At 51.0% G+C, this 14,664-nt stretch overlaps 1 long non-coding RNA gene and 1 pseudogene across 1 annotated transcript in view; both read left to right on the top strand.

The window, feature by feature from the left end:
* LOC145544735 (uncharacterized) overlaps window positions 1-14,664 on the top strand; it is a 16,783-nt gene extending 2,119 nt beyond the window's left edge. Inside the window, exon 2 of the long non-coding RNA XR_014081606.1 lies at window positions 14,004-14,664. This is a non-coding gene — a long non-coding RNA (uncharacterized LOC145544735). The remainder of the gene's footprint in view (window positions 1-14,003) is intronic.
* LOC145544596 (mitochondrial import inner membrane translocase subunit TIM14 pseudogene) lies at window positions 11,540-11,915 on the top strand (annotated as a pseudogene).

Raw genomic sequence — 14,664 nt, 5'->3', positions numbered from 1 at the left:
CCCTGACCAGGGATAGAACCCCAGGCTCCATGCGCTGGGATCTCAGAGTCTTAGCCATTGGACCATTAGGGAAGCCTCAGCAGGTGGATCCCTAACCACTGGACCACCAGGAAGTCCAGGCTTTAGGTATTTTTAAGTCTTTTCCACAGATATGAAAAGTCAGACTCCAGCTTTGTAGAAACAGCCTCAGCAGCATCCTACCAAAGCCAGGGGTCTTCCTGACCCCCTTCCTCCCACCCCCTATCCTTCCAGTTGTACCATCCACCTCACCTGTGTTCCTGTTGCCATGGTGAGGACAGCACCCCCCACTGCTCTGGGGCTCCTGGGTCTGGGGGGAAATGGGTGGCAGAGAAGTGCCCCGGAAACCTCCTGGGAGAGAGGAGACATCAGAAAAATTCCAGGAGGGGTGGTTCCCAGCCCGGTATTAAGCTGGGGTGTGTGGAGGTGGAGGAGGGCAGGGCAGAACACTGGGATTGCAAAGTAGCTGCTGTCCCAGCAACACAACAGGCTTGTGTGCCTCCATTCTGCTGCCTCTTCTAAGAGAGAAACAGCAGGTGCCAGGGAGCTCCCTTCCCCTGAGTTCTGCTGTTTGCTACCTTATGACCAACCTAGACAGCATATTAAAAAGCAGAGACATTACATTGCCAACAAAGGTCCATCTAGTCAAGGCTATGGTTTTTCCAGTGGTCATGTATGGATGTGAGAGTTGGACGGTGAAGAAAGCTGAGCGCCAAACAATTGATGCTTTTGAACTGTGGTTTTGGAGAAGACTCTTGAGAGTCCCTTGGACTGCAAGGAGATCCAACCAGTCCATCCTAAAGGAGATCAGCCCTGGGTGTTTCACTGGAAGGACTGATGTTGAAGCTGAAACTCCAATACTTTAGCCACCTGATGGGAAGAGTTGACTCATTGGAAAATACCCTGATACTGGGAAGGATTGGGGGCAGGCGGAGAAGGGGACAACAGAGGATGAGATGGCTGGATGGCATCACCGACTCGATGGACGAGAGTTTGGGTAAACTCCTGGAGTTGGTGATGGACAGGGAGGCCTGGCGTGCTGCGATTCATAGGGTCGCAAAGAGTCGGACATGACTGAGCGATTGAACTGAACTAAACTGAACTGGGAGTCCCCCCACCCCTTCTCCCCACCTCTGGGGTGATGTCATGGATATATTTTTTTTTTCCTTCATTGTTCTCGTCTGTAAAATGGGATGACAGCATGCCCCCTCCCACTTCCACCCTACAGGGTTAGAGGGAGGGTCAGAGCAGATAATCATCAAAGGTTTAGTGAACTCCCAGCAGAGTTTCAGCTTTAAGACCCCTCCTTCCCTCTCTTCTGGCTGCTTCTGATTTTGTAATCCTTTCTGTGAGGGCCTCTACTCCAAACCCTACAAAGCCTGGATTGTCCTGGGCTGCTTTACAGGCAGAAGGAGGAGACTTCCAAAATAGGGGCTTCTCTCTAAACGTGCTCTGCAGATGAGAAAGCAAACTCAGAGAGACGAAGCAGAGACTTCCCTGGTGGTCCAGTGGCCAAGGCTCCACGCCCCCAGTGCTGGGGACCTGGGTTTCGTCTCTGGTCAAGAAACTAGATCCCATTTGTTGCAAGTTAAGACCTGGTGCAGCCAAATAAATAAAAGTAAATATTCTTTAAAAAGAGAGAGGGGCGAAGTAAAGCCATGATCTCACTGACATGTGTAAGAATGTTTCCAGAGGGGTCTCAAAGCTGAAGACATGGCATCAGGCATATGGTAGGAGTGCTGCACTCAATACTTCCTCAAATTTGGAAAACTCACCAGTGGCCACAGGACTGGAAAAGGTCAGTTTTCATTCCAGTCCTAAAGAAGGGCAATGCCAAAGAATGTTCAAACTACTGTACAACTGCACTTATTTCACATATTAGCAATGTTATGCTCAAAATCCTTCAAGTTAGGCTTTAGCAGTATGTGAACCTAGAACTTCCAGTTGTGCAAGCTGGGTTTAAAAGGCAGAGGACCCAGAGATCAAATTGCCAACAGTCACTGGATCACAGAGAAAGCAAGGGAATTCCAGAAAATCATCTCCTTCTGCTTCACTGACTATGCTAAAGCCTTCGACTGTGTGGATCACAACAAACTGTAGAAAATTGTTAAAAAGATGGGAGTACCCAACCACCTTACCTGTCTCCTGAGAAATCTGTATGTGAGTCAAGAAGCAATAGTTAGAACTGGATATGGAACACAGACTGGTTCCAAATTGGGAAAGAGGTGTGTCAAGGCTGTATATTGTCACCCTACTTATTTAACTTATATGCAGAGTACATCATATAAAATGCTGAGCTGGAGGAATCACAAGCTGGAATCAAGATTGCCGGGAGAAATATCAACAACCTTAGATAAATAGATGATACTAGTTTAATGGCTGGAGAAGGAAAAGGCAACCCACTCCAGTCTTGCCTGGAGAATCCCATGGACAGAGGAGCCTGGCGGGCTACAGTCCATGGGGTCTCAAGGGTCAGATACAACTTAGCGACCAAACCACCACCACCACCACCACCACCACCACTTTAATGGCAGAAAGTGAAGAGGAACTAAAGAGCCTTTAGATGAAGGTGAAAGAGTAGAGTGAAAAAGCTGGCTTGAAACTCAACATTAAAAAAACTGAGATTATGGCATTAGGTTCCATCACTTAATAGCAAATAGAAGGGGGAAAAGTGGAAGCAGTAACAGATTTTCTTTTCTTGGGCTGCAAAATCACTGGGGACAGTGACTGTAGCCATGAAATTAAAAGACGCTTACTCCTTGGAAGGAAAGCTGTGACAAATTTGACAGCGTATTAAAAAGCAGAGACATCACTTTGCCGACAAAGGTCAGTCTAGTCAAAGCTATGGTTTTTCCGGTGGTCATGTACAGTCGTGAGAGCTGGACCATAAAGAAGGCTGAGGGCTGTAAAATTGATGCTTTGGAATTGTGATGCTGGAGAATACTCTTGAGAGTCCCTTGGACTGCAAGGAGATCAAACCAGTCAACCCTAAAGGAAATCAACCCTGAATATTCATTGGAAGGACTGATGCTGAAGCTGAAGCTCCAGTACTTTGGCCACCTGATGGGAAGAACTGACTCATTGGAAAAGACCCTGATGCTGGGAAAGATAGAAGGCTGGAAGAGAAGAGGATGACAGAGGATGAGATGGTTGGATGACATCACCAACTCGATGGACATGAGTTTGAGTAAACTCTGGGAGTTTGTGGTGGACAGGGAAGCCTGGCGCGCTGCAGGCCATGGGGTCAAAAAGAGTTGGACACGGCTGAGCGACTGAACTGAACTGACAGGAAACCTCGTCGGGAAAATCCTCCAGCTTTGACAGGGGCTCTGTAATACCAGGAGGGACCCGTCAAAGGGTTTCAAGGTTCTCTCCTGAGCTGGGCCTGAGCTCCGTGCCAGGAGCTAGAGCGACCAGCTCCTCATGGTGTTGTTCCACTTGCGCCCACCTGGTAGACGCATTGTGGGGGCAGCTTCCCAGGACGAGAGGCCATTGAGAGCCTGGTGGGCTGGCTGTCTTGCCTGGATGGCCTCCTGCAGGGTGGATCTCCCCATTGCAAAGATGGAGAAACTGAGCCTCAGAGAGGGGTCCTGATGGGTCCACGGCCACACGGCCAAGAGACTGGAGGGTTAGGGCTTGAACCCAGGTCTCTCTGATCTGTCTGACCTGGGGGCCTGTAGCTAAGCTTTGGGAAGTCTGTGAGCCCCTTTGTTGTTCTGTCGCTCAGTCACGTCTGACTCTTTATGACCCCGTGGACTGCATCACGCCAGGCTTCCCTGTCCTTTACCATCTCCCAGAATTTGCTCAAACTCACGTCCATTGAGTCAGTGATGCCATCCAACCGTCTCGGCATCTATCGTCCCCTCCTCCTTCTGTCCTCAATCTTTCCCACCATCAGGGTCCCTTCTAACGAGTCTCTCAAAGTGAAACAAAATGGAAATTGGGGTAAAAGCATTTTCTGAGTCAGGAACCTGCAGCCTGGTCGGCAAGGGCTAGGACTCCGGGTCACACAGCCTTGATAGAATCTTGACTCTGCCAACTATAACTTGTGTGGTCTCAGGTAGCAATTGGGCCTTTCTGAGCCCATCCTCTGTGAAGTTCCCACCTCCCAGAGCTGCTGTGAGGGTAAACGCACAGGAAGCTCTCAGCATGATGTCCAATCCATAGTAGGTGATGGATAAACCCAGAGGATGTTATTGAAGACAGGGTTTAAGAACTGGTGAAGAGTTTGAGAGAATCCCCTGGTGGTCCAATGGTTAGACTCCACACTTTCACTGTCGAGGGTGTGGGTTCAATCCCTGGTCAGGAACAAGGATCCCACAAGCTGCATAATGTGGCCAAATTAAATTAAAAAAAAAAGAACTGATGAAGAGTTTGACATGTTTACGAAAGAAGCTGTTATCCTGGAGATGCATCATCTATTTAATCAAATGCGCTTTACAAATCAGTGTGTCCAGTATAATCCAACATTTAAAGAAAATCCATACAGAAAATTCTGGAAGGAAATACAGTCCTGCGCTAAGACCCCATGTGAGGGGTGGGTGTGCACTTACATGGTCATCCCCGGAGCCATGGTGGAAGGTGGGAGTGTTCATGAGGAACCCATGGGGATTGGTTTCACTTGAGTCCGGTGATGGTGGTCCAAGCTGCTGTTAAGTCGCTTCAGTCGTGTTTGACTCTGTGCGACCCCATAGATGGAAGCCCACCAGGCTCCCCTGTCCCTGGGATTCTCCAGGCAAGAATATTGGAGTGGGTTTCCATTTCCTTCTCCAATGCATGAAAGTGAAAAGTGAAAGTGAAGTCGCTCAGTCGTGTCCAACTGCTAGTGACCCCATGGACTGCAGCCTACTGGGCTCCTCCGTCCATGGGATTTTCCAGGCAAGACTACTGGAGTGGGGTGCCATTGCCTTCTCTGGTGGTCCAAGCTGGGAGAATTGAACTTGTACATGGGCGGTTCCCCCTGGGCCTTGGCGTCAGAGCCTGGGCTCAGGCCAGCCCCGCCTGGACTTGCTGCCAGCCTGGTGTAGGCTGACTCTGCAAGGACCAGGCTGTGTGACTGGTGTCGCAGGAGGACCCCGAGCTTTGGGGTCTGGGGTCCAGGCACTCTGAGAACTCCCAGGGACTGCGGGGGTGACTGAGATCAAGACCCAGGGCTGGGGCCCCGCCGTGTGGTGGGTCTCCGGCTAGGGCCCAGTGGAGAGGGAGAGGAAGTTGGAGGTGGGTTGAGAGCCCTGGGTGCCTGCCTGGAACCAGATACTTCTCCAGGTCCTGGGGAGAGGCCGCTGGGGACAAGAGTCAGTGGCAGTGAGCTTATTTTTGAAAGTCAAGGCTGGTCCTTGGCAGCCTGAATGACATCTGGGAAACCCAGAGGCAAGAGTGACCACAGCCGCCATTTCCCTCAATTCCCCCCCTTTGGCAGGAACCTCCTCACAGCCATGAAGACACATGCAGATGGATTTCTGCCCTCCGTGGCCCCCTAGAATCTCCCACGTGTTGTGAACCCCTGGAAATATTTCTAGTCATGAAACAGTAACTTTTTTAAATAAAAATTTTTGACTGTACCATGCGGCTTTCGGCATCTTCAGTTCTTAAACCCTCTCTTCAGTAACAGCGTCTGGGTTTCTCCATCACCTACATCATGGTGAATTCCCCAAACACTAATTTTTTTAAAAAAAATATATGTATTTATTCATTTTATTTTTGGCTGCGCTGGGTCTTGGTTGCCATGCGGACTTTTCTGCAGGTGCGATGAGCAGGCTTTCATTGCGCTGGCTTCCCTTGTTGCGGTGCACGGGCTCCAGCGTTCTCAAGCTCCAGAGCGAGGGCTCAGGAGTCATGGCGCTTGGGGCTTAGTTGCTCCGTGGCGTGTGGGATCTTCCCAGATCAGGGATTGAACCTGTGTCTCCAGCAATGACAGGCTGATTCTTCACCACTGAGCCGCAAGGAAAGCGCCCTCCACAGTAATTTTTCAATAGACATTATGGTGAGTGAACGAAGATGGAGGAAGACAGACACAAGCGAGAGTGTGCTGTATGATTCTGTTTGTGTGAAGGCGGAGAGCAGGCAAAGCGAAGCTGTGTGATGGAGGGGCTAACAGCCTCCTCTCGAGGTGGGGTGGGTGTTGGCTGGAAGGCGGCAAGAGGGAGATTTCTGGGGTGATGTGCACGGTGGTCGGAGGGATGTGTGCGTGCGTGCTCAGTCGCTCCAACTGTGCCCGACTCTTTGTGACCCCGCGGACTGTAGCCCATCAGGCTCCTCTGTCCATGGGATTCTCCAGGCAAGAATCCTGGAGTGGGTTGCCAGGCCCTCCTCCAGGGGATTTTCTGGACCCAGGGATCAAACCTGGGTGTCCTTGCACTGAGCTGAATGCTTCAGATTTGTATGTAAGCTGAATGCTTACGTACTTTGGGGTTTGTAAAGTAAAGCTTGATACAAATTAAAATGCAGTAAAACAAAGCACAGTGACTCAGACCTGAGACAGCCAAGAGTGAGGATTTAGTCAAGATCCAGACTCATGGCTGCCAGGGGGCACTTGGCAAGCTGAGCCCCTGGTGGAACCCAAGGAGAGGCCAGCGGCACTGGTGACAAGGGGACTATCACAGTTGAAAACAGAGCCAGCACGTTTCAGAGCAGATTACGAGGCTTAACCAGCCAGGCCACTCCGCTCAGAGCCAGAACAATTTAACAGACACGCGCTCCGGCCAAAAAACGAAATGGCCGGTGTGACCAAAATAACCTAATCTCCTGCAACCTGTCAGGGGGACAGAGAACAGGCCTCCACTCTGTCAGACAATTCCAGGAATCCGGGGTCAGGGAGGAGGTGATATCTGCTCCTGAAACACTGTGGAGGCCCTGGGCACAGCCGACTGTGGACATCCTGCAGCAATGGCCACCAGTGTCCCCTGCCAGGAGCAGGCTCAAGGCCCCAGGTTATCGCTCAAGTCGGGTCTGGCAGGAGGGACGAGACCCATGTGGATGCCGGCAGGAAGGAGCCCCGGCCCCGCAGAACCTCCCTTCACCCAGAAATAACATCCCTCCTGACAGCCGAGTTTATCAGCACGATAGCAGACTTTTTCAAAACAATAACAGAGGTCCTAGCGGCTCCCTCGGCCCACACTCAGCAGGGATGACTGGCCGTGGTGTCAGCAGCCACTGCTGTCCACGCCTCTGCCCCAAGAGGGCCCCATCTGTAAACCCCAAGAGGGGAGGCTGTGTACGCTTTCACCCCTCTGCACCCCGCGTGACGAGCCCTCGGTAGACATCTGTTTCACAGATGAGTGAATTTCCCCTTTGCCATCCTGGTTTTCAATTTGATTTTATTTATTCATGTATTTTTACATGTACACACTGCTCTGTTTCTTTCTGGCTGCTCTGGGTCTTCGTCATTGCACGCGGGCTTTCTCTAGTTGGGGTGAGCGGGTGGCTGCTCTTCCTCGTGATGGGCGGGCTCCTCATTGCAGTGGCTTCTCTTGTATGGATCACGGGCCGTAGAGAGAGTGGGCTTGGGAGTTGTCACACACAGGCTTAGTCCACATGCCCCAGGGAAACTTCCCGGATTGAGGGTCGAACCTGCGTCCCCTGCATTGGCAGGAGAATTCTTAACCACTGGACCACCAGGGAAGCCCTTCCATCCCGTTTCATCATCAACAACAGCCCTACAGGCTGAGAACTGCGGGTCCCATTTTCCGCAGGTGATGAGGAGAACGTGAGTCAGGACCCAGTTTCTCATTCCGGGCCCTGGGGCTTCCTCCTCTCACGACTGCTGATCACGGCTATCTCAACTCCCCTTCCCCTGCCTGGAAGAACGATGAGGGCCTGGGAGACCACAGCATTCTGGGCTGTTTTCTCTCATAGGAATTGTTTATTTATTTATGGCCTCCCCAACTAGGAATGGAACCTGGGCCCTTGGCAGTGAGAGTGCGGAGTCCTAACCACTGGACTGCCGAGGAACTCCCAGGAAATAATTTCATTTTATTTAAAGTTCTGCAAGGGGAAATTCCTCGGCAGTCCAGTGGTTAGGAGTTGGTAGTTTCACTGCTGAGGGTGTGGGTTCAAACCCTGGTCTGGGAACTAAGATTCCCCAAGCTTATTGGAAAAGAACCTGATGCTGGGAAAGATTGAGGGTGGGAGGAGAAGGGGATGACAGAGAATGAGATAGGTGGATGTCTTCACTGACTCGATGGAGATGAGTTTGAGCAAGCTCTGGGAATTGGTGGTGGACAGGGAAGCCTGGCGTGCTGCAGTCCGTGGGGTCGCAAAGTCAGACATAACTGAGCAGCTGAACTGAGCTGAACTGAAGCCTCACGGAGCAGCAAAAAAAAAAAAACCACACACACGCAACAAAGTTCTGCGATGTTGTCCTTTTTTCTGAAGAGGTGTACGTGCTCCCACGTCCCCACGAATAACGAAAGAAACGCACATAAAACAATACTGATACCGCCCATCGTGTGAGCCGTTGATAACACCCCGCGCAGGCAGATCTGCAGAAACCCTGTCTTCTTGGGCAGCTGTACTGGGAACACACGTGGATGCGGCCTCTCGGGAGGGCAGCTCAGTGTCTCAAAACATGCCAAACGCACGTTCTCTGACCCCGATCGTTCATTGGGGGACATTCTGGGCCGGAGGGTAGTGTGAGCAAAGGTGTAGGAGCTGGAAGCTCAAGTGTGGACGTTTGCCTCGTACGGAAGGGAGCTGCTCACCCAGCAGGTGGAGGGACACACTCGCCCCCCCGGGACTGGGCTGAGCCCCCTGAGTGGACCGTGCTTCCCGGGAAGGAGAATTCTGGAGAGGAGGCCCTGGCTTGAAACCCGGTGGTGGTGGTGTTGTTCAATGGTTCAGTCGTGTCCGACTCTGCGACCCCATGGACTGCAGCATGCCAGGCTTTCCTGTCCTTCACCATCTCCTGGAGCTTGCTCAAACTCATGTCCATTGAGTCCATGATGCCATCCAACCATCTCATCCTCTGTTGCCCCCTTCTCCTCCTGCCTGCAATCTTGCCCAGCATCAGGGTCTGGAAACAGATGCGTAGCCGCCTATGTTGGGCTGGTGCCCACAGCCGGAGAAGCCCTTGCAGCATGGATTTCTCTTCTCTCTAATCCGGGGAAGCACGTTTTAGGAGCCCAACTCACGGTCAAGGAAGCCGGCAGGTCAAAGCCCCAACTGGAACTCGGATGGCACCGACTCCCAGCTTCAGGGTCCCTCACATGTTCACTCCCAGCCTGCCCTTGGCATCTCCCCTGAGCAGCCTGACTCTGGAGACAACACAGGGCATCCAAAGCCCCTGCCCTCGGGGGCCTTGGCGTCTAGACGGGTGGTTGGGTTTGGTAAAAACTATCCAGCCGATGGTGTACAGGTCTGAGTCCTCTGATACCTGGAGTCTGTGAGGTGGGACTGTTGGTTCTGAGGGAAGAAGCAAAGCCCCGTCAGGACCAAACGTCCGCCCCTGCGAATCTTCTGCGGGGCCTGGGCCAGGTCTGTGTGGGCCCCGGAAGAACCGTGGGGCCTGAGGCTTCCCTGGCGGTCCAGTGGTTAACAGTCTGCCTTGCAATGCAGGGGATGTGTGTTCCATCTCTGGTTCGGCAACTAAGATCCCACATGCTGCTGAATAACTAAGCCTGCATGCCACAACTAAGACCTGACACGGCCTAATAAATAAATTAAAAAAAAAAAAAAGAAGACAGTTTTTTTTGTTTAAAGAAGAACTGTGGGGCCTGGGCCAGCCTCTTTGCCCCCGTGAGCCTCACTTTCCAGCTGTGCTGAACAGGGAAATGGTGTCAGCCTTCGTGGCCACCGAGGTGTGATGCAGAGACCGCGGTGTGAACTGGTCTTGGGGAGCTTAATGCATCAGCCGCTGCTTAGTCGCTCAGTCATGTCCAACTCTTTGTGACCCCATGGACTGTAGCCCGCCAGGCTCCTCTGTCCATGGGGATTCTCCAAGCAAGAATACTGGAGTGGGTTGCCATGCTCTCCTCCAGGGGATCTTCTTGACCCAGGGATCGAACCCGCATCTCTTGTGTCTCCTGCATTGGCAGGTGGATTCTTTACCACTAGCGCCACCTGGGAAGTCCACTTATGGGGTGGGGACCCACTAACTTATCTTTCATATGAATTGTGTGTTTTCTAATGCTGGTCCTGCCCTCTAAACAGAGCTCACAACCCACTCTTGGACAACTACAGTGTCAAGAAAGAAACTACTCCTGAGGGATTTTCCCAAGGGAGTCCAGGTCTTGACTCCCTCCCCATTTCTGTTCTCACCCATTTCTTTTTCTGGCCATGCTGTGCAGCTTATGGGATCCTAGCTCCCCAACCAGAGATTGAACCCAGGCCCTTAGCAGTGAGAGCACAGAATCCTAACCACCGGACTGCCAGGGACATCCGTTCTCACTCATGTCTGAGCTCACAGGAACTCCACTCCTTTGGCTCCAGACCAGACAGCTCCCTCCCCCGACTCCCACTGTGGTCAGAAATGGGTGTGACAGAGCCAGGGCTGGTACCAGAGCCCCCTCCTCAGTACTTAGAGCAGTGGTCCCCAACCTTTTGGGCACCAGGGACCAGTTTTATGGAAGATAATTTTTCCTTGGGCCAGGGTAAAGGCGTGGTTTCGGGATGATTCAAGAGCATTGTATTCATTGTGCATTTTATTTTTATCATTATTACATCAGCATCATCTCAGATCATCAGGCATAAAATCCCGGAGGTTGGGGACCCCTGTCTTAGAGGATGCTCGGTCTGGATCTTGGTTCTGGCCTTCTGGCCTCCACACAGCAGGGGCTCAGAGCACAGGTGCTGGGGACCTGGCTACACCAGGACCTGAGCATGGCACTGAGGCTGCTCAGCACTGGGAGGGCAAGTGGTGGCAGCTGTGGAGCTGAGGGCCGTGTGCCTGCAGGGCCGGGTATGCTGGCTGGCCTGCGTCTAAGCAGAGTGGTGGCTGGTGCTGGTTGTCGAGCAACACTGGGCACCACTGGAGGTTCGTCATGGCCTCAGGGAACTGGGCTGGGGCTCCATCAGAACCCTCGAGTGGTTCTGGCTGACACCTTGACAATGGCAGGCTGGCCTCCTCCGCAGCAACGTGAGTCAGTCAGGGCAATCAGTGACCGTCACAGCTGGATTGATGACACAAATGGACTTCATGGCCTTGGGCAAGCTATTTCCTGCCTCCAAGCTTCAGGTTCCTTTTTTTTTTCCAGATACCATATTAAAGAGTAGGGATATCATACCATATCATCCTCGCTACTGAAATAGATAAATAAATAAACCCAACAACAGGAAATAAGTGTTGGTGAGGATGTGGAGAGATTGGAACCCTTGTGCCTTGTTGGAGGGAATGTGAAGTGGGACTTCCTTGGTGCTCCGGTGACTAAGATCCTGAGTTCCCAATGCAGAGGGTCCAGGTTCGAGCCCTGGTCAGGGAACTAGACCCCACATGCTGCAACGAAGAAAAAATACATGCTGTAGCCAGGGTGGTCAAGGTGTGGAATCGGTGGCTGTGGCCTCTGGGCTGAGATGAACCAGGCTCAGGATGCAGGCAGGGGAGCCGGGCAGGACCCACCGCCAGTACAGTGGGAACTGCTGGACTGATCACTCCTGCTGCAGGCTGTTTTATGCCTCCACTCAAGTCAGGAAGCATATGGAATCTCAAGCAAAACAAGTATTTCAAAGTCTACCAAAATGTGCCTTCCGTGGTGGCTATGACAGAGGTGGGCCTGAACCCCAAATGACAAGGGAAGTGGCGCTAGTACCACTAGGGTGTAAGTCCTACTGCCAATAAGGAAAAATAAGCAATGTTTTTCAATGAATTATGCTGTTAAATCACAAATGCAAAGGAGAATCTCCTCATATAGCATTCTAAAATCAATGATGCTAAAGATTTACTAGAGGGTCAAGTTAAAACATGAAGTAAATGTATGATGAATTTTACTTTTTTTTTAATTTGGCCAAGCTGCACAGTTTGTAGTATCTTTGTTCCCCAATCAGAGACTGAAATCAGGCCCTCCACGGTGAGAGTGTGGAGTCCTAACCACTGGACTGCCAAGGAGGCAGTATGATGAATCTGAAGTCCTTATTCATGTATGGACATGAGTACCGGCTTTTGGAGCTTCCCTTGTGGCTCAGACGGTAAAGAATCTGCCTGTAATTCGGGAGACCTGGGTTCGATCCTTGGGTCAGGAAGATCCCCTGGAGGAAGGCATGGCAACCCACTCCAGTATTCTTGCCTGGAGAATCCCCACGGACAGAGGAGCCTGGTGGGCAGCAGCTCCTGGGGTCGCAAAGAGTCGGACACGACTGAGCAACTAAGCACACACTCACACACCAGCTTTTTTATAATAAAGTGCCTCCAAACTTAAGAAAAGTTGTAGCCACTGTAGAAAACAGTATGGCAGTCCCTCAAAAAAAAAAAAATGATACACGGAATTGTCAAAGGATCCAGCAAGCCCATATTTGAGAATATATCCAAAAAAATTGAAAGCCGACCCCAGAACAGATATTTGAACATTCATGTTCAGTTATTCACAATGGTCAAAAGGTTGTTCACAACTCAAATCCATGTCCAGTGACTGATGAATGAATAAACAACATTGTAAATACATGCAATGGAATATTACTCAGCCTTAAAAAGAAAAAAAACCATTACCACATAGGCGACAACAGGGATGAAACTTGAGGATATTATGCTAAATGAAATGAGCCAGTCACAAAAAGACAGATTCTAGACGTTTTCACTCAGGTGAAACACCTGGAGGAGTAAGATTCTAGAGACAGAAAGTAGAACGCTGGCTGCTAGGCGGGGGGAGGAGAACCGGAGTTAGTGTTTAGTGGGAAAAGCTTCAGTTTTGCAAGATAACTAAGTTCTAGAGATTGGTTAACCATGGACATACTGGATCACAACACTGAACTGAACACTTTAAAATGGTTAATATAGAAAATTAGTCCTGACTGTTCATTGGAAGGACTGATGATGACGCTGAAGCTCCAATACTTTGGTCACCTGATTCAAAGAACTGACTCGCTGGAAAAGACCACGATGCTGGGAAAGATTGAAGCCGGGAGGAGAAGGGGACGACAGAGGATCTGATGGTTGGATGGCATCACCGACTCAATGGACATGAGTTTGAGTAGGCTCAGGGAGCTGGTGATGGACAGGGAGGCCTGGCGTGCTGCAGTCCATGGGGTCACAAAGAGTCAGACATAACTGAGTGACTGAACCGACTGACTGATAGTAAATTTTATGTTGCATGTATTAATATTTTACCATATTAAAAAAATAAGTATGAGATAAAACCACTCACCAGGTAGGGTCCTTGAGAGGGTGTAGCTAGGGGAGTTCCAGCTAAGATCTTAGCATGCTGTCGTGCACGCAGGAGGGCAGGCTTCATGGGCCGGCCACCTGGGCAGCCACCCAGGGCCCCCATGCTCAGATTGGCCCCTCACATGGTTAACGCTACGGTAGTTGTTTTGAAATTCCTAATAATTTTTGAACAAGAGTTGCCACATTTTCATTTTGCATTGAACCTCAAAATGACGTAGCTGAGAGTTCTGGCCCTCAGTCAATGAGAAGCTGGTGGTTCTTAGCAAAAACGACACCGGGAGAGACTGTCATCAACCTTGTTGGGATGAGCTGGGTGAAGGATGGGCCATGTTCAGGGTGGAGAAGGCTGTGGGGGCCACATGAAGACAGCACCCCTGCCTGGGAAGGGGGAGGGGCGGCGGGACCACCTGCCAAGGAAGGAGAGGGGCAGAGACAGCACAGGCCGGGAAGGGGCTGGGCCAGATCACCCCAAGATGGGGTCTTGACCCCATGATGTTGTTCAGTCGCTAAGTCGTGTCTGACTCTTTGGGACTCCATGGACTGCAGCACACCAGGTTTCTCTGACCTTTACTGTCTCCTGGAGTTTGCTCCAATTCATGTCCATCTAGTCACTGATGCTATCTAACCAGCTCATCCTCTGTCTCCCCCTTCTCCCCTTGCCCTCAATCTCTCCCAGAATCAGGGTCTTTTCCAATGAGCTGGCTCTTCACATCAGGTGGCCAAAGTATTGGAGCTGACCCCATTCCATGTTGGTATTTCAAGACTTCCTCGGCGGAATATGCCCCCAAGGAACCAGCCTCAGAAACCAGCCACTGCGGGGACATCTCATCCGGGAAACAGTGTTTGTTGAACACCTGCTATGAGCCAGCAGTAAGCACATCATCTGTGACCTTGTGGTTCTCAATACCCACTGGGGTTCAGGGCTGAGGCCGAACCAAGGAGGGGCAGGGGCAGCAGCAGGGTGCATATTAGCTCTGGGTCCACTAGATGGCGCCAAACATAATGGTTATGGACCCAAAGCGCTCCCCGGGGGCCTGGGCAAGGCGGTGCGGAGGTCTCAGGAAGCCTGCAAACGAAACTCAGAGCATCACCTTGAAAGTGCACCATCTCTCCGGAAGGCGGCTCTTCGCTTTTCAGGGAGGCAGTAGTGTGAACGATCAGGCTTCCTAGGTTCAAATCCAGACTCTGCCACTGAAAAGTTCCACACATTTTCACAACTTAAATTTTTTTATTTTCCGTGCTTAATGTAAGTTTTATAGTCTTGTTAGCTTTTCAATGCTTTTTTTAAAAAATTCAAAATTTTTCGATTAAATAAAAATATAATAACAATTGAGATC

The sequence above is a fragment of the Giraffa tippelskirchi genome, chromosome 4 (assembly GCF_054371585.1).
Source record: "Giraffa tippelskirchi isolate mGirTip1 chromosome 4, T2T-mGirTip1v1.2.pri, whole genome shotgun sequence".
Classification (NCBI taxonomy): domain Eukaryota; kingdom Metazoa; phylum Chordata; class Mammalia; order Artiodactyla; family Giraffidae; genus Giraffa; species Giraffa tippelskirchi.
This window is presented reverse-complemented; position numbering and strand designations above follow the sequence as displayed.